The sequence below is a fragment of the Sphaeramia orbicularis genome, chromosome 24 (assembly GCF_902148855.1).
Source record: "Sphaeramia orbicularis chromosome 24, fSphaOr1.1, whole genome shotgun sequence".
Lineage (NCBI taxonomy): Eukaryota > Metazoa > Chordata > Actinopteri > Kurtiformes > Apogonidae > Sphaeramia > Sphaeramia orbicularis.
In genome coordinates, this window is record NC_043979.1 from 11,115,915 (window position 1) to 11,137,234 (window position 21,320).

Consider the following 21,320-nt stretch of genomic DNA (forward strand, 5'->3'; position numbering starts at 1 on the left):
CCAGGAGTCTGGGTCTGCTCAAGGTCTCTGCCTTTTAAGAGGAAGTTTTTCCTCGCCACTGTCACCAGTCACAAGTATTTGCTCCTGGAGGACTCTGTTGGGTTTCTGTAAATTGGCTTAGAGTCTGGTTTTGACCAACTCTATATGTAAAGCGTCATGAGATAACTTTTGTTATGATTTGGTGCTATATAAATAAAATTTGATTGATTTGATTTGAAAAAAATCAGATTTCACCAAAAAAATCAGTATTGTGCATTAAGACCTGCTGTCTGAACGTAGCCCATGTTGCTGTTAAAATATGAACATATTTGTCATTTGGTTCTTTTACAGATAAGTACAGGCTTGTGCAGTGTGAAAAACACCCACTTTCATTCTGATATAATTTTTCTTTTCACTTCACTGCGTCAATCACACTTTCTGTTTTTACCTGCAGTAAAGATTTGAGTAACAGCTGAAGGAGCTTTCAACAAGACAGAGGTTAACAGTACTCTGCCCTTCCCCTCCCTCACCTAATAGATTATTAATTCTGCAACAGACAAGCACATCATTTAAATCAGGATGGAGGACAAATATGACATGACATCAGTCTTCATCTTCGACCCCACCCAAAAACTGAATGCGGACTTGTAGCCGCTAAAGGGAACCCGTTTAAGAGTGAGTGTGACCAGGTCTTTGCTGTTTCTCCATGTTAGCTAAGTGACAACTGAAATACACACCTTCGGGCATATGCTCCAGCCAATCCCTATCTCCTCGGCCCCTGAGACTGTGCATTACCATGCTGCAGCAGCATAACTTCATTAAAGTTTCATTATATCTAGACAGGAGCTCTAAGCTGCCTGCCTTCATGCCACCGTTGACTGAAAGTGCAAACGTTCTTCGCTCTGAGTCACCCTTCTTTCCTAAGACTCTTTTTTCTGATGTTTTTTCTCCTCTATGGTCAATTTGAGCAGCTGTTTAATAATATGCAGGTCTCCTGAGCTTCTCCTATAAGCCTGGTGTTGAGCAGATAGGCCAGTGGACTGATTTACTTACTTATAGCTGTCTCTTCTTGTATCTGAGTTGCCATTTAAACCAGGAGATCAATGGAGGGAGTACATGAAGCAGGAACTTCCCTGAGATAGTATAAGAAACTTTTCTCCCTTTACCTTTGGCAAGTTACCTGCAAGGATATGAGGCGATTTCAGGCATTCATCTGAGGCTTTTATCTAGTTTGACTATCACTGAATACAACATTAGTACCGCTGCAGCTTTTTCTGGCATTTCCCTGCAGTGGGTGTGTATACAGCAAATCAATCTGTTGATCGACTTGAAAGGATCCTTTTGTAAATGCAATCTAGAATCAATTGGACTTTCCTGTGGCTGGATTTGTAGCTCATGATTTATATAGAGGCTCCCTCTTTGTGTGCATTTGCTGCAAATGGGGTTTTTGTTTCAGTCAGTGAACATACAGTGAGGCAACAGCACATACGGTATACTGAGAGATGTTCTGGCAAAGCTGAAGGGTAAACGGTCATACCATCTTACAGCAGGGTTTTTAAGACAGCATTTTTACAGCTTACAGTATTTTGCATTTGTGTCTATATTTACTCTGTGCTGAAAAGCTTTTAAAGCTGCATTAAGTTAAGTTTTATTGCTCAAAGTTTCAGTGTTGACAGATGCACCACAGCACCAATTATGAAGGTTTTACTGGTTTCTTGTATTACTGTAATCCCTGTAAAGTGTTAAAAGTCTGTAATTCAAGATGTGCAATTGCTACTTAATGAATCTACTTCCTGACATTACTGTGCATCAGTGTTGCAGCTTTTCAGAGATTACTGTGTCTAGAACCAGAAAGGTTTTTCAGACAATGTTAAATCAGATGATGTGCAACAAACAAAGGATTTACACTCAAAGTACTTGGGGAATTTTAAGATAAGCACTAGTATTATATTAACTTGCAATATAAAAAGTACTTCTTCAAGGTTTAGATTCTTCCATATTTCCATTGTTTGAGGATTTGTTTTTTATTCTCAGTCAACAGATTGGCTCAAGGACATGATGTTCTATAGAGAACAGAGGGGTATTAACATTGAGATTATTATTATCAGTTATCAATTATCAATGAGAACAAGTGAAGAACATCGACTACAGAGACTGATTTGGAAAATCTTCAATCCGGTGATTTAATATTGAGGTGCTAATCAACCAAATTCAGGATCTTGAGCTGCTGTTCCATCATCACATTTAATTAATTAATGGTTAAGTGTGTGATACAGTGGTACTTTGACTTACAAGTTTAATTAGTTCCATATCCAAGCTCGTAACTCAATTTGCTCGTATATCAAATCACTTTTCCCCATTGAAATTGACTGAAATTCCATTAATACATTCCAGCCCCCAAAATACCACCCCAATTTCACACCCAACTTATACATAACTTATACCAACAAAAGCTCAGGATGTTGTCCGTGGCTTAGCCAATAAAAAGAAAAATGTTGGAGTGCAGCGAGTAGGTTCTGGTGCCAGATCATCCATTTCTCTGCTCACCACAGCATCTCGAGGAGTACTGGCTCCTCCTGTCAACCCCATTTTTATATATTTTTTTGTAAATATATTTTTATTTTAGTTTGTTACTTTTTTAAATGTAACTCTAAACTTGAAGATTACGGTGATATTAGGTATTACAGGTATTATCTCCAGCTGCACAGCAAATTCCGGTCGCTGTCCAGAGGGGAGGTGCTGAAATGCTTTGCCACATGTCTGAAAGAGGTGATAAGAGTTTGAATATGTCTACATATGTTAATATGCATTGGAGATAAGTTCAATATAAGGTACACATAGATTCAAAGCACGTTACTCATAGATTAGAAATAGGTTTTTGACTCACTAGACATATCTGAATGTATTTCGACTTATGTGGCTGGAACAGATTAATGACATTTCAAATAATTTCAATGGGGAACATGTATTTGATATACAAGCAAATTGAGTTACAAGCTCAGTCATAGTACAAATTAAACTCGTAAGTCCAAGTACCATTATAGAGTAAGCTCACATCCAAAATCAACAGGTTACCATCAGTTACAGGTATTTCAGGTATTATCTCCTCTTGCACAACAAAGTCCAGTCACTGTCCAGAGGGGGGGTGCTGAAACGCTTTGCCTCCTGTCTGGAGGAGGTGAAAAGAGGTTGGACCCATGGTTAAGAAAAAGCACAAAAGCACAAAGCATGAGCACCATACAACATAGATGCTTCCACAGTGAGGTAACCACATGAAGTGAACAAGTGAGACGCAGGATGATGGGCGGATGTTGTGTCCAAGTAGTGGCGGCATATCTGAAGCTCACTTATAACTCAGATTTTGGCCCGCAAAAAGAAAAACTGACTCAGAAAACTCATAAATTGAGGCACTGGTAAGTAGGGATGGGAATCAATAAGAATTTAACGATTCCAATTCCATTATCGATTTCGCTGATCGATCCGATTGCCTATCGATTCTCTTATCGATTCTCATTGGGTGAGGGAATAGAAGAGTACAAACAGGTGTGTTTGCATCAACTGTCTTTTATATTTCCATCTCTGCACAGAAAATATACATATACAGTATGCACAAATAATAATAACAGATGACACCGGGCCCAGTTCGGGGGGGCGGTGAAACTGTGAAACTGAAACTTAAGATGCTTTATTAATTCCTCTATGTCTCCCATTGTTGTGCACCTGATTTCCTTCCCCCTACCTTCAGAAACTTTTATTTGAGGGGGCAGGACGTTTGTTGCCCCACCTAGAGCTGGACCTGGATGATGCCCTGGTGTTTGCTCTGCCGCTAGATTCACAAGCTTCGCTAAGTAGTGTATCAAACACATGACATTCCTGCAAATGAACTGCATGCTGTGTGGAGAAATATTTGAGCATATTGGAGAGATTTCCCCCCTTTGAAGAAATGGATGCTTTGCAAGTGTTACAAGTGGACCCAGTGTCATCTTTTTTGAGCGTTTCTGCCTCAGTGCCATGTTGGCTACATTCTGACCAAAACAATGCAGTGTGCTCGTGACGTCATCACGCATGTGCAATGAAGGCAGAGTCAATAAGCAGAATCGTTAAGCAGGCAGACAAACGATTCCAAGGAATTGAGCTAATGGGAACCGGGTCTCAAAAAGAACCGGTTCTCGATTCCCATCCCTACTTGTAAGGCAAGGTACCATTGTATTTGGTAATATCTGGTGGTGAAGTTACCTCGCTTTAACGTCTCCCTACAGCAGCTGCTAAAAACAGACTGATCCAGTTGATTTGAATTCTCCTCCAAATCTAAATATAATAATAAGTGACAGTCACTCATTTTAACACTGGATGCCAAGATTATGCTGAGCTAGTGTGGTTTAGAGCATCTCTAAATGTAAAGTGTCATTTTGTTATGATGTGACGCTATATAAATTAAATTTGATTGATTGACTATTTGACTCCATGGACAGGACCCTCAGATTACATTACACTTGCTAACTATCCAAACTGTGGGCAAAAAAGATCACAGTTAATGATTACTCTCAAACCACATTAACAGCTAGTGGTTTGTACAACCACATCCCATCAACTCCATCCCTATCTGGTGAAATTAGGCAGGCTCGCCTCGTAGGATTTGTCTGTGGCTTCGAGAACAAACAAACCAAATAATCAACAAAGCACACTGTGGTCATTCAAGTACTCAGAAGGGAAATAAGTATCCTGGTCCGACTCAGCCCGTTTTTCCACCCTGTGTCAACACATAGTTTGTTTTCTGCTGAAAGAGTGTGAAAAAGAGAGAAACCGTGGATAACAAGTGGGAGACGGACAGAAGTGAGACAAATAGAGCAATGGATTGACTGTTAATTAGAGGATGTGGCATATCCCCCCAGATGACGGGAGCGTGGGTGGGTGGGTGGTTGGGTGTTGTGGGTTGAAAGGGTCTGTCAGTGTGTGAATATTCAACATCCAATTGGGCTCATTCTTCGAAAGCAGCAGCGACACAGAGAATACTGGAGTCATCTTTCTTAGACAAATGATGGCTGTGGGAAGGGAGGCGGCAAGAAGGAAAAAAGAACGAGAGAGGGAGGAGGTGAAGATGGGAGGTGGTGTGGCACATGGCCTGTTACCATGGCAATGAGTCCCCTGTCGACCTGCAGAACATAAATTAATTCTAGTTTTTCTTCGGCTTTGACATGAAATTCTTCTTCCTCTCACTTTCTGCAGTTCCTCTCAGTTGTTCAACCTTGTCATCCTCGACCTCTCACCTTCTTTAAATGGTGGATTTTTGCTGCCAAATAACAACAATGCTTGAAGATATGCTGTTTACTGTACGCTGACAGCAAGATAATGCTTAGTCATAATACTCATTTATATTCATACCAATGTAACTTATGCTCATAGACACCAAGAAGGATCCTGTGCTGTTTGGAGAAACTCGTTTCGACACTGTTAAAAACATGCTGACACGTTCTCCGCTGCATAATGTGCCTTGATGTGTTTGACAGGTTGGTGGTTGTGATTTATGGTCCTGAAAAATTGATGCTGATGTTTAGGAGATGAAAGACTGGCACAGCTGGTGGGGAAGAGAAAAAACAGGGAAGACGAGAAAGCAGCAAGACCGAGGCACCAAACTGATGATACAATCCTGGATCCTTTAATGTTGTCCAACTTAAATCACTCTAGTTTTTAGGTTTCCGGTTTACCAGAATGCTGGTTGTTGTGTTAGGTGTCTTATAATATTGAATAAGAACTTTAAAAAAAAAAAAAAGCCTTTGATTCATTGGAAAATGCACTGTCTGAAAGTTCAGGTCACAACAGGTTTTTGGAGATATGCAGGACAGTGTGTGGTACAAGTGTAATTTCATAAAATATGATGCTTTGCTCTAGATCACAAGTGTCAAACATGCAGCCCACGGGCCAGAACCAGCCCAACTAAGATTCCAATCTGGCCCATGGGTTGAATTTGCAAGTAAAATAATAGCATAATAACCTAAAAATAATGACTCCAAATATTCTTCTTGGTTTAATGTGAAATGAATATTACATTATGCCTATAAATAATGACAACTTCAAATGTTTCTCTTTTAGTGCAAAAAATAACATTAAATCATGAAAATATTTACATTTACAAACTATGCTTTAAGAATAAAATGTGAATAACCTGAACAAATATGAACAACCTGAAATGTCTAAAGAAAATTAAGTGCAATTTTAACAATATTCTGCCTGTTACTCAATGTTTTGTGTTTTTGTAGATCTGATCCATAATGCACATGTAGAAATGATAAGTTTAGGCGTAATGTTGATAGAATTTCACTTGCACTGTTTTTTCAGGCTATTTACATCTTTTTTGTTTGAATAGTTTGTAAATGTAAATATTTTCATAATTTGAGGTTATTTTTTGCACTAAAACAAAGACAAAAGTTTGGAGTTGGCATTATTATGTGGCCCTGAGCTACAATGAGTTTGACATTCCTGCTCTAGATGAAACTTCCCATCCAATCAAAGAGCATGAAAAAGTCTAATTCCTCCTCTCCTTTCCTCTTCTACTGCTTGTTTGAGGAAACTATAACTTGAAGTTACCAAACCATTTCTCAAATGACAATGGAAATCTTTAAATGCAACAATTTATTTTTCTTTTGGAGAAGATGTCCTTCTACTTCTGTTAATACTGATCTATGGATTTAAGAGACTGTTTCGCATCAATAGCAGTTGAATCAGCTGGTCACAAAGGGCCTCACTGCCACTCAGAGGTGGTACTACTCACAGTAGTACTCACATTCTGTACTTAAGTAGAAGTACTGCCACTTGGGTGGAAAAATACTCTTGTTAAAGCAGAAGTACTGATTCAACTCATTTAAGCAGGCAAAATCATATAGAGAATAATGTAATCATATGAGAATTTTCATGGGTGCAAGCACAGGTAAAATTAAACAAAATGCAGGTGGGTAGCCGGCAAGAAAGTGAAAAAAAAAAAAAAAAAAAAAAAAAAAATTCATGGATGAAAATAATTTTCAGGACATTTAATGATGATGATCATCTAATTTCACTGTGGTTGATCCACAGCCAGGTTTTTTTTATTTTGAAGTGAGCTTCACCTCTGTTTATATATGGTTAAAGATGTCATTGAGCAGCACAGATTACAGATTTATTGATGCCATGCATTTTAGCCAAAAATAAAGCCCTTAAAAGTGGGTTATGTCATGTGTTGACGTTTATGTTGATTTAGTTTTGGGTTTTTGTCTCTTCCTGTTTTATTTTGGTGATGGTGGTCACCTTCCTGTTTCGTCTGCACTGTGTCAGTCTTGTCTTTGCCTTCCCTAATCCCATCATTGCCTGCACCTGGTGTTCCTCCTGTAATTGTCCACACCTGTTTGCGATCCCTGCCTTCCCTATATATTTCTCCTCACTCCCTTTGTCTCTTGTCAGTGCGTCGTGTCTGTGTCCGTGAGAAGAACTCCTTTGTTAAGTATGTTGACTCTTGATCCATGTGTTTTGTATATCAGGTTTTTAGTTTAGTATAGAGCATGTTGTGCTTTTCCTTTTGTTCATTAGGTTTTTTATTAGTTTATTATGAGCATGTTGCGTTTTCTCCTTTGTTCATCCATTTTTGCCTTTTTGTATTTTTGTTAAAATAAATCCTTTTTACCACTGACCCTTGAGAGTCTTGTGCATTTGAGTCCATGCCAAGTGTCGTGCCATAACAGGTTACTGTGTATACAATGTGATTAATCATGGGTTGGGTCGCGGTACTCAGCTTTGTGGGTACGGGCGGAAAAGTTAGGAAAAAGTGGACCCTGTGCAGGATACTGGTACGGACTCTGGTCACAGCCTGTCCTCCCTCTCTCCACCACTGATTCTCCCTCTGAAGAGTTTGAAAAAGTAACAATCCTATTTTGAAAATGTAAGGAGTATAAAGTACAGATATTTATGGAAAAATGTGGGGAGAAAAAGTAAAAAGTTGCCAGAAAAATAAATACTCAAGTACAGTACAGATACCTAAAAAATGTACTTAAGTACAGTAATGAACTACTTATACTTCGTTACTTCCCACTTTTGATGTGACCTCTGTCAGCCATCATATCAACCCCCACCCCCCACCCCATATAAGATAAGCACATGTGATTGGCCCGCCATTGGTTTGGCTAACATCTCTTTGAATGGAAGGGGGCCACAGGAAATGATACATGAACTCTCAGATTCATCTGGTTTCCAGGCTAAGGAGACTGTAGCTGCTGTAAGAATGGATGGTTCTGACCATGTGCTTTAAGGAACTGTGGGCTGTCGCTAGGCAGGTCCTGTGAGAGCCATCAAATCAGAACGCAGAGTACTTCTCAGGGGTGGGGGCTGAGGCATTACAACCTGTTTCAGACACAAGCTGAAGTAAAGGCCAGCCTTAAAATACAGGACATCATCAAAGCAGCACCTAAACCTAGGCTTATGTGTCATTTTAGAGAAGTCACTTTTTCTTGAGAGATCCTGAGGGTTCACATGATCTAAAGCCAATGAAAATAAAAGTCACAGTTATGTAACATAGTAAAATTCACAGTGCACAGAAGTATATAATATGATTGGCATGCAGAGCACTTTTATGCAGGTTTACAGTAAATCCCTGAGGTGGCCATGCTGTGTACATGCATATATACATCACTACACCTCTGGGTATATCTCGCCTCTGCCTTCCTCACAGCAAATGTGGTCTGTGGATGCAGCAATTGCTAAACAGGAGGAGAGAATTATTGACTAAGTGGCACATGTAGGAGCAAGCCTCAGCCTTAGCTGTCTGAGGTCAAGGAAAGAGTCACTGATTTTTATATGTGGTCTAACTCCCCCAGTATTTTTTAACCAGCCTAGAGTTGAGGAAGAGGAAGTTTTTGTGGAGCCATTTGTCAGCTTGCATGTCAGCTTTAGACTGGTGCAGAGGTGTCAAACTCATTTTAGTTTAGGGGCCACATTCAGCCCAATGTGATCTCAAGTGGGCCGAACCAATACAATAATAGGCATCGTCAACAATAAATAATAATCCAGATTTTTCTCTTTGTTTTAGTTTGAAAGTTAAATTACTTTATGAAAATGCGAATGACCTGAACACTCATGTACACCCAGAAATAAGTATGTGCAGTTTCAACAGTATTGTGTCACAGCTTATTATTAACACAATTTACAGATGACAGTTGGTCTACAAATGCAGAAAACATTTAGTAACAGGTAGAATATTGTTAAAATTGCACCTATTTTTCTTGAGAAATTTCAGGTTTCCCATATTTGTTCAGGTTATTTACATTTTATTATGAAAGGATAGTTTGTAAATGTAAAAATTTTCATAAAGTAATTTTGCTTTTTTCACATTAGACCAAGGAGAAAAATTGGAGTTGTCACTATTTACGTCATCATTTATTATTCATTATGTTATTATTTTACTTGATATCACATTGAGTTGCATGTGTCCCCTGAACACCCTTGACTATAAATATTTTCAGTGTCATTTTTGCACTTCTGAAATTCATCCCGTGGGCCGGATTGGACCCTTTGGTGGGCCATTTTGGCCCATGAGCTGCATGTTTGACACCCCTGGACTGGTGTGACCTGTTTATTGTGATAATTTTAAACATATGAACAGAGAGGAGGGGTGTTGGTTGGGACAATGCAGAAAATAAAGACCTCAGATGACTACTTTGGCTCATCATATCATCACTGTCAGGCAGAAATCTCTTATGTCCAAAATGTTTGTTTTTTTTCAGGAAACTGGAAAAACGCTATTTTGTAAATACATGAAAGAAGTTAAGAAATATAGTCACAAGCCATTTACAACACTTTTCAATGGTTAAATATTTATAAAACTGTCAGGCCAATGTGAAGACTGACCAATAGTTTTATGACGAAAAAAAAAGACCAGGTGTCCGCCTGACAGTAATGATATTTATGATACGACTGCCGACTGCTGATTGTGTTTACTCTGCATCATTGTGAAAATGATTTTCATTCAACTGTATACAAAAAAACTGGATGTAACTACCAGAAATGTTACATTTCATCACTGTTTCCATATCATTTTCTGCAACTTGAAGTTGGAGTGCTGCTCTTTTATGTTTATGTTTATGCATTTGGCAGACGCTTTTTTCCAAAGCGACTTTTAACCCATAAGGACCCAGTGTGCCTTCTGTGGCAGTTCCCAAATGAAGTTTTCTCTCTATTTAACCTTTCCTAAGTGATTTATAACCATTTATTATAATATTATCCTCTGAATTTTGCATTTTTTTTTCCAGTGAAAATCATCTGTTCTCCTTTGTTTAATTGACTGATCACATAGATGTTCATAAAAGCTCAGAGTAAAGTCAAAGGTTATATCATTAACTGAGCATAAACCCAGCGTCTCCATCCACTGTCATTGATCCAACTCCATGGGTTTTACTGGGGAATCAATGTTGTCGAAGATGACAGTGTTTCCATGTTCACTATGGAGCCTCTGAACGTCCAAATGGGTCATATCTGATGACTGTGAAAAGATGATGAATTGCATTTTTCACCAATTATTTCTATGTATTGATAGGATTAGTGGATGAACAGTTTAGATCAGTAGATGCTTTTAATCAATGGTGGATGTTTGGGTCTTAATGGGTTAAAGCTGGAATACTTGATACCTTTTAGTGTCACTGGGTAAAAACTAATCACCATTCAACATATTGCAATTCAAAAGGCCTGAGAAGGAACTAGGCTTCCATCTCCTTCCCTGGATTCTGTTTTCAGGCTGTAGAAAACCTTTAAAACTACTAAAATTACAGGTTTTGGATGCTCATGGGAATTTTCATCCAGGCAGGGGTTACATGATTGACAGCTATCTTAACTATAATAACTGATTATTGTTATAATTCCATCAGATGTGACTAAGCTGCTCTACTCCATGCCATGACAAACAAGATTGAAAATGTTTTTAAATATCAGGTTATTTATATTTAGTCCTTTTATTTGAACAGAGAGGGGGGAGGAGCAGCAGAAAGATATTTTCAAATTAGTATTGACTCCTGCAGCTAGCCATTATTCAGTTGTGCCGTTTTCTGTTATGATTTAATAGCAGCAAGTGTTTATGTCTAGTATTCAATGGACCATATTTTGATGATTAAATACTGACCTGACAATCACGGACGTGGACCTGGTTTGGTTACAATGTTTGTTTTGCACAAAGGCATATTAGAACCACTTTAGGTGGTGGTCCAGAGTGTACCCACATTCACCCATAGGTAAACGGGATAGGCTCCAGCACCCCCCACAACCCTGTGAGGAAAAAGTGGGTTCAGAAGATGGATGGATGGATGGAAACCATATAGATTAAAATGGGAGTTCTCTGAAAGTCCTTTAGTTGAATCCTACTAAAATTTAACCCTTAAAGACCCAAACATCCACTGTCATAACAAAACCATCTTCCAATGCAAAATATTTAATACCTGTTGATCCACTAATCCTATCAATACATGTGAATAATTGGTGTAAAATACAGTTTGTCATCTTTTCATGCTCATCAGATTTGACCTGTTTGGACGTTCAGAGGCTCCGTAGTTACCGTGGAAACACCGTCCTCTTCAGCAACATTGATTCACCAGTAAAACTCATGGAGTTGGATCAATGACAGTGGATGGAGATGCTTGGTTTATGTTCAATTAATGATATATTTGTTGAAAAAGTCAATTTTACTTCAGATTTCTCTGTTTCTGATATGATAACCTTTGAATTTACTCTTAGCTTTTATGAACATCTACATAATCAGTGAATTAATTATAAGAAAATACCTGATTTTTACTGAAGAAACACAGAATAAAGAGAATAATATTACAATAAATTCTAATAAATCACTTCAGAAAAGGCAAATATACCGAAAAATTCACTTGTGAACCACCACAAAAGTAGCACTGGGTCTTACAGGGTTAAAAACAATGCGTAGCAAATAGAAATATTAGACCCCTCCTTCATCTCCAAAGTAAGTAAATAATTAAATATATAAATAAAAAAACATTCCAAGGTCCAGAGGCAATAAATGTCTGTTCTTTGTAATGTCTATGTATGCATTTGATTTAAGTATTAGAAGACTTAAATTATAACAGCACCACAAAAATGAACAGAAAGAAACCACTGATTGCAATTATTCATATTAAAGTTTAAAAGTAAATAAATAAAAAAAAATCCGAATGTTGATTGCCATAGTGGTACTCCAGTGATCATGAAGTCTTCTACGTCAAGTAACAAAAAAGCTTGACTATACAGATGATTTTCCTCTAAGTTTGTAAATCTATAAAGTGTAGAAGTACATCTCAGTCAGTACTGCAAGGTTCTTTATCCTACATGAACCTTGAAGAGAACAAAGAACGACCTTGATCATCTCCACAGTTGAGCCTGTACTTCATATCAGTGCAACAACGCAGTGAAGTAATGTTCCAGCCATTTCTATAAACCACTGATGCCTTTCAGAATGTGGGTGCACAAACCAAAGGCACTAACTGCATGTTTCTTTTATTAGTTTTACCACCAGAAACGTCAACTATCTACAGCTAAAAGTTACAGATCTATGGAGAAGGAAAGTTGCTTTTATCCCTCAACACGAACACTACAAATGATTTCGATATAAGCCTCAATTTTTTTATTTAGAAAATGTTCATTTAATGTCCACAGGGAGAGACAACTAGAGCAAGAGCCGCATGAAAATGGAAAAGAAACAAGGGAGAAGTTACATCTCACAATCACAAACACTTAACAGATTCTCGCGATTTGTTTTGCTGCATTGCAGCAGTGGTTCCCTCATGACCCTCTCTGGAAAGGAGGGAGTGTACAAAAAAAAGAGAGAGAGAGAGACATGGCAGCCCCGATCTCAGTTTAACTCCTAACATTAAAGCAAAGCGCTCTAACACTTCACTCTCTGATCTGAATTGATCTGTTGCTTTCATTCTGAAGATTTACAAATGCTCGGATGATCCTGGACTTGTTTTTCCTGCCGTTTCGAGTTCTTACTGAGCTGTTTTTCTGCTCATTTACAATTCTCACATAGAGTATATCCATCTTTATGATTTTCAGTCTCTCTAATCTATAAGACTTTGATTTATTTATACCCCCAATTCACCACATTATTTCAACAGTAACACTAACACCCTTATTTTCTATGGCATTTCATTTCTCTGGCCTGATCAAAGCAATTTATTAGCCTCTGTGCCAACACAGACATCAATTTCAAAAATGTCAATATTATACTCTGGAAGGTGTTGCCTGCTTCTTAATGACTTAGACACATTTGCCAATCTTCTGTTATTTTCTATGATAAATCAGCTAATCCCAGTAGAGGTTTGAGACATTTGATTGATGAGGTGTGATTCACTGGTCAGAGTATTGACAGTCCCTCCTGCAGAGGTCAAACACTGTCACACTGGTACAGTCCTCATGACAGGACACCTTGATGGGAAAAGAAAAAAGGAATGCACCTCTTTTTTTCTGCATGTGGTGATCAAACCTGGTCTTCATGCCAACAAATAGCGGTGGCAACTACAATCTTACCCCTAAACTTTTCAAGTGTTGCTGTAATGTAAAATATACAAACCCTCTCCATAGTACAAAACAAGTAGAGCTGGTATGACACACAGAGGTGGGACCAGAATGTCATATGTGGGTGGGCATTTTGCTTGTTTGGGGGTGCAGAAAAATAATGGCTGACCAGGGGAGGGCATCTGTGATTGTTGGACTGGGAGGGGCAGGGGGGATCTGTGATTGTCAAACAGGGTGCATTCAGCTCTGGCAGGCTACACAGGGTATTTCACAGGGGGGGCAGTTTTTGTCCCTGAGGGAGCAGAGCTTGTCCCTGGAGGGGAGCCACCCCCTGGCCACGCCCCTGATGACGTACTGATGGAACTAATGTGTGGAAATGTTGATGTGTTTACATTTAGTCCTAATTATGTTGATTAACGCTCCTGAACATGCTGAAAAAATAAGACAGAATAAATTAAACTTTATCCCCAAAAAACAGAACACAAACATGGGACTTCTTTAAACCAGTGATCATCAACTGGCAGCAACATCCAAATAGTAATGTATTCAGAAAATTCAAGGAAACAAAATGTGAGTGGTATTTAGGATACATAGCATTTTTGCATAGGAATGTTTTATTTTATTTTTATTTAACCTTTATTTAACCCTTTAATCCCTCATGTGTCTGTAGTGAGCCTTCGGAATGAATTATTTATTTTAAATATTCATAAACATTCAACCGTTTGCTCAATAAAAAATTTAAATGTGCTGATAGAATAGAACCTGTTTTTCCAGACATCTGAGCATGCTCAGTGTACCCCTTGCTGCCTGTGTAATGGGGGGCAAAACACAGAGCAGTGAGTGAGGATGACTCGGTATAAAAATAGACAGTACGGGCTTTTTTTTTTTAAACACTGTTTTCCTTGTTGTTGTTTTTTGGCAGTGTTGTGGTGATTTTCCATTATTTATTTTTGTTTTTATTTGTTTTTACCGAGATTTGACCATGGATCTGGTTTTTGGAGTTCAACCATGTGCCAAAAAGCAGCTGGACTGATTTAGAAAAACAGAGCCCCAAAACAAAAACAACTGGGCAAAAATTTAAATACTGTTTTTTCTTTGTGTTCCAATTCATAGTTCATGTTCAACATCCTAAATCCCTTATTGATGTACATTCTGAGTGCCTTGTTTAGTAAAAACCTGTCAAACTTCAATTCCTCTGTCTTTTTCTGTTATTCCACCCAGTTTTGACCCTAAAACACACAGTAAAACAAAACCACTGAAGAAAAGGAACACAAGCACATAGTCACAGCAGCTTTTATGACACTTCTACAGATGCAAGTTCACAGCAGCACTTTAACCTGGAATAATGTTTTAGGGGTTCAAGGGTTAACCAGATAAAATCCAGTTGAGATCAAGATCTCTTTTACAAGGGCAAGCTGGCCAAAAGGCCAGTCAGCACACACTATACCATAGTGAAAAACAGGTTAAAAGATCAGTGATAACAACAAATAAAAAAGGCAGTAATTTAGTAAAAACACAAAATAGTAACAAATTTCACACAATTTTTCCAGTGAAATGTAGTTTAGGTATGTCTGTGTATCTCTTTTAGAATCAACTGTTGATGTTGTCTGTTGTTAAGCAACCCCAAAACACAACTGAGATGGAAATATTATAAGTAATCCCAAACATATGTGTAAAACATTGGAGTCCTGGAAATACTATAAATTCATCTGTCAGTCTACACAACCTGGTAAAGAATTAAAGCCTACCTAACTCACAAAACAGTGCTTGTTTAATTTGTGTCCTTCATAAATGGGATCCAGGACAATGCTCACAGCTTGAACTCAATGCTCAGTCAACATTTTTTTATTTCACTTTTTTTTTTTTTTTTCATTGCATCTCACAACACATTTTTCATAGGTTTTCCCTGGATCATCTCAGGTTTTCCCTGGATCATCTCTGGACTTGCTGCTGTGCTCCTGCCTCTCTCCTGCCTTCATCGTCCTCACTCACTTATCCATAGAGTTACGATAGTGTTTATTATATAGTTCCATAGATGTTCTAGCTCAGTTATCTATGCATCAACTGCATCCATGTGTCTCCCCCTACTTCCCCCCTTCTCTCCCTCTACCCCAATCTCTCTCTATCTCTATCGCTCTCTCTTTTCTCCTCCTTTACTCTCTCTCTTTAACCCCAGCTGGTCAAGGCAGACGTCCATCCTCCAGGAGTCTGGGTCTGCTCGAGGTTTCTGCCTGTCAAAGGGAAGTTTTTCCTCGCCACTGTCACCAGTCACAAGTGTTTGCTCCTGGAGGATTCTGTTGGGTTTCTGTAAATTGGCTTAGAGTCTGGTTTTGACCAACTCTATATGTAAAGTGTCATGAGATAACTTTGTTATGATTTGGTGCTATATAAATAAAATTTGATTGATTGATTGATTTTGATAAGTGATGCCAATGGATTAAATTCATGTTTTTTTCAGTTCACATAAAGCCATTTTCTAGTTAGGGCCAAAGTCCTGATGGTATTATGGATTTCCATTGTCCCTGACATGTGTAGGTTAATAAATCTAATTCATAAGAAAGTGAAATATACAAAGTATAATATACAGCAAACTGGTCAATAGTGAGAATGAAAGGATAATCTAGGCCTGCCTCACCCTGAAGGGGTTCATTTCTCTATAATGACAGGTTCATTGTACATTATGCCACTTACAACACAGTTACTGCTCTTAATGGTCTAAAAATTATTTTATTGATTTTGAAAATGATCTCCTGAGTAAATGATCAGAACACTGGCCTTAGACAGTGTTGTCTTATACAGAAATACTGGACCATAGAATGCAGCCATTCAATTAAATTCAATTAAACTTTATTTATAGAGCCCAATATCACAATACAGTTGCCTCACAGGGCTTTACAAAAATTGCTGAATTGATAAGAAAAAAAACACTATGAAAATAAACAAACAGTCTAGCCATTGACCAATCAGAAAGTGTATGACTAATTAGGCCTAAATAAATTCAAAAATTTCTTATTTGGTTGTCCACAGTATCTGCTTTTAAACGGAGACCTATGGAAATGGTGCTCTGTTTGCTTTCTGAAACTGAAATGGACGGCCACAAGAACTCAATGAAGACACCCAAAGCAGACACAACATGACTAGGAATAGAACTGGCAATAGAACTACAGACTGCAGCACACTGGAAAAGTACTACACACATATGTAGCACTGCCTCCCTGTTGCTCTCATGTTTGAGATGCCAACCCGTCCCTCATGGGGCGGCTGGAATTGAAAAATAATTAAATGTGTCCTGACATGGACACCCATTTCCAGGGAGAGCAGCCACAATACTACATCGTCTGTATTTTGGACAATGTGTTTGATAGTGGATTGATGAAAACCTTTGACATTATTTTGTCACCGCTTTGAATCTTATGCAAATCAACAATTTTTCATAGGTATTTGGAAATCTCTTTTTTGCAAGGCAGTAGCTGTGTTCATTGAAGACATTAAATATAATCATGTGGTATTAAGACAACATTGTGTTTATCTAAGCTTATGACTTCAATACAGATCACAGTTTCTGACAAATTCATGCAGAAAACTAGGAAATTTCAAATGGGTTTACATACTTTTTCCTGCCACTGGTTCACACCATTCAGAAAAGCTTGAGACATTTGGTATTTTGATGAAATAGCCTGGTTCTGTTGAGGGCTGCCCAGCAGGTTAACAGTCTAACCCTCACAGTAGGTTACACAGTAGGCTTCAGCATGCAGAGCTAGCACGCCAGCAGATGTTAAATTATCTATGATGCATAGATTTATTCAGTGAATAGATACCACCAGCATTTCATTGGCACGCCAATGGTATTCCTCATTCTGACATGCAGCCATTCATTTCCATCTCCATGCACCATTTATCTGACAATGTATAGGTAACACTGCTACATAGTGTATATCTATCATTTCTGTGTGTTGTCATGTGAAGAAGAATGGAGTACCAATTGCAGCTGTGGTGGCCAGGCCTGTTTTGTCACAGTTGTTGCAGAACAGCACCCTGGAGATCAGTGAGAGAATCAGAGTCATACGGTGAGTCTGGGGGAATGAAAATTAGTCTGGAGGATCAATACACTATAAACAATTTCACTGACAACCCCCCCTTTCCTTCCACCTCCCACAGTTGAAATAAATACACCTAATTAAGTACTAGAGGGAATGCTGACTCCAAAACCCCAAGCTAGACAAATTAAAACTAACAAACTGATACTACAAAGCAAACAGCAGAACAAATCAAACAACATCGGTCCTGATCAATAAAGTGGCACTCTTTAGTCTATGTTTTCTAATTGCACTGCTTCAGCACCTTTCTATAATCATTGATGTTTATTGTTACATTTTCTACTCTGGGGAAACTGGGATGGCAACTTTTGTTCGATGTGATTCATGAAGTCACACTGACAGCAGCATAACTTGCCATATGACAGCGTCTGCTGTACGCCTCACTGAGAAACATTATCAAACAGTTTTACATCAATTAGTTCAGTAACAACTTTTTAATTACAGAACTATCTACAACATATTCATGAATGTGCAACACTTTCAAAATCCTCTGCTTTTTGCCTTTTGATCATAAGCAGGTTGTCTTCTAAACCAGTGGTTCTCAACTGGTTTGGCTTCAGGACCCACTGTCACCCCTCAGTGACAAGCTGTGACCCAGACTGATAAGAGTTAAACTTCTCAAATTTATTCAGTAAAAAGATGGTGTGTTTTAAACCTAAGATAATACAGAGTATCTTAATATGCTTACACAGAAGACAAGTTTAATGATAAACTAAACTGACCAGCAGGTGGTGATGCTAAATATGGAAATATTCCCATTAACATTAAATCAAAAATGTAAAAAACTAAAAGTACATTCAGTCACTTAGTGAAGAATCAAACACACTGAGGTTTTTGTCCAAAATTGAGGTAAAACTATATCTGATGTAGTCGTTGTCATACCTGAATTTCTCCATGATATGAATGGAAACTTTTGGGTCTTCTTTTATGCTGTGAAATGTCTGGTTTTAATTAGCATTACAGCACATTTCCACCCCCTACAGCTGGGGACTGTGGATGGGCGGTGCTCATCTCCATAAAAAATAAAGCACAAAATTGGTTTCTTAACATTATTTTTTGCCCAGACAAAGGCCCGTGACCCAATGAAAACGGGTTTGCGCTGCACTTTTGGGTCACGACCCACCAGTTGAGAATCACTCTTCTGTGTCTTCTTCTGCCTCTTCAGGGCAGAATTGCATTGTGCACTTCTGTCCTGTTTTCTCCAGAAGTCAGATTAGCTCATGAACAAACTCCTCCTGCCTTGAGCTAAAAGATAATGTTAGTATTTTATCATATAATGACAAAATGGCAATGATATTATAAATGTATAATGTGTAGTACATTAGGTGTACCCTGATAAGCATTTTAATGTATTATGTGAGCATGGTAACATTTGTCAATTTGCCTTAAACACAAAGTAGTGCTGAAGCTGACAGGAATATTAGCTTTGAAAAATGATCATCTTAAAAGTCGGAGAAGAAAGTAAGAAATTATTGTATTTAACTTCCACTTATACATCTGAAGGACTTATACCTGAGTATTTCCATTTTATGCAGGTTCATGCTACTATTTTGAGTAACTTAAGTTTTAAGATGAAGATGGATGTAGGATGTGTATAAAAACAACATGTTGCTGAAGATTAAAGCAGGGGTTTCCAACATTTTTGCCACAATGGAAAACGTGGTTGAGAAAAAGTGGCATTACAAGAAAGATGAACTGTGAGTATGTTGACATGCACACAGATATTTCACTTATTATGAAGTAAGACATTGAAAATTAGCAGTAGACTGACATCCAGGTTGCATCTGACTGAATCTAATCAGTGATTGGTGAGTACAGCTGTTCGTCATGTATTTAACTCTCCTACTTATTTGAGAACATGTGATTAAACAAAATTAGGGCACACAGCGTAGATTTTATAGTACTTGAAAATGCAGGTAAGAAGTAGATGCAGTCTCATGTTGTCTCAGACCATGCGACGGTAAAAAACTATCCAGCAGCACAGGTTTGATTAAAAAGCGAAAATGGAAAAACCAAACCCTGATGTTAACAAGTTGTATTTTTAGCAGCTACTTTAGGTCACGAGAGAAGGGCAATCTGTACATTTTCTATGAGAATTCACTAAATATTAGACACTGGACCTTTAAATTCATTTGAAAGTTGTGGAGCAGAGAGCGCAACTGTCACAAAGGAGATCCATTCAATCCAAATCTTTCCACCGAGGGTTAACATGGATTGGCTGCACGCTTTGGAAACCAGGAACAAACATTACTGATGAAGATTGACCCTGATTGACAAAGAAAGACTAAACTAGTCTGGCCTAAAAATACAATACAGAAGAGACTGTGACACAAGGAGGCAAGACCAGGATCCAGACAGTAGAGAGCATTTTGTTAGCCTCATAGCAGAATAACCTAAGTCATACACTATATGGACAAAGTATTGGGACATGCTGAATTCAGGGGTTTCTTTTCTAACAGGGGTCTGGGGTACAAAACAATAATGACAAATATCATAATATAGATTTATATTGTGATAAATATCATACTGATTATTAATATTGATATTTATATGTCAAAGTAGCTATGTAGCCATGATGTGCCCCAATATTTTTGTCCACATAGTTTATAAACATCAGTGTTTCCTTAAAGTTTAATGAGAGATTTTTCTTCCTAAGTGAGATATGAAGAAAGCAGATCGTTAGTTGTGGTAGAAAATTATTTACTGTCAGAGCATGAAAAATATTTTAGAAATTTAGGGGTAGAACATTTAAAATCATAGTTATGGAAAAAAAAAAACACAACAAAAATAAAATCAGTGTTGGGAGAAATTAAGTAAAAAAACATCATCTGAGGCATTTTGGAGGCAAAGATAACAATTTAAACTAAACTAACCAATACAATGCAATGATATTTATCTCAATATAAGGACATTTGTCATTATTGTTTTGTATCCCAGACCCCTGCTATAAAAAAACACCTGAATTCAACGTGTACCAATACTTTTGTCCACATAGTGTACGACTTAGGCAATGAGGCTAACGATTTGTCAGGTCTATGCTGGCACAGAGGTCACAGAACACAGTTAAGTGCAGTTAAAGCAGATCTACAGGAGGACAGTGCCAAATAATTTCAGTGAGTAAAAAGGGTTTCGGATTTTCTGTGAAATGTAAATCTGATTAAATGCTAAAAGGAAATAACATGGCTTCCGTATTTTCATCAGGTCTGCAGCTGTGCTCGCTGGTGAACCAATCAGTAGAACTTCAATAAACTGTTATTGTCATCTGACTGCCAAGGACAAAAAGCAGCCGTGGAATTTCCAAAACTGCCATTTGGACATGTCCATCGATGTCACTTATGAGGTTCAGTAATCTGCCACATTTTTTTGGAAAATTCATCAATTTTCTGTTCAACCCGGTCACAGCTGCACTTAACATTCCACATTTATCCAGCAATTCCCCTCTGAAGAAGCCCGGCTCATCCCAGGGAAAACATTTTCACATTTCAATAGCACTTGGTCTACATGAGTCTAACAAACCATCTAACATACCATCTCTCCAAGACGTGCCATGCGCAATTTACTTCTAAGTGACTTCTCCTTTAATATCATTTAATATTAGCAGCTCATTAAAGTAGTTCCTGCTTTTAAACAGATTAATGGCACAAACTGCCATCGGAGATGAGGGAACAAATTCCCCATCTAGTCCTGTGCAGATTAATGCCCTCTCCCATCATGCCTGTG

At 38.1% G+C, this 21,320-nt stretch overlaps 1 long non-coding RNA gene across 1 annotated transcript; it reads left to right on the top strand.

The window, feature by feature from the left end:
* The first annotated feature begins 2,917 nt into the window (after window positions 1-2,917).
* Window positions 2,918-16,641, top strand: LOC115415358 (uncharacterized). The gene is made up of 3 exons (XR_003934795.1): window positions 2,918-3,024; window positions 7,855-7,863; window positions 16,630-16,641. It is a non-coding gene; the product is annotated as an uncharacterized LOC115415358 (long non-coding RNA).
* Window positions 16,642-21,320: the final 4,679 nt, after the last annotated feature.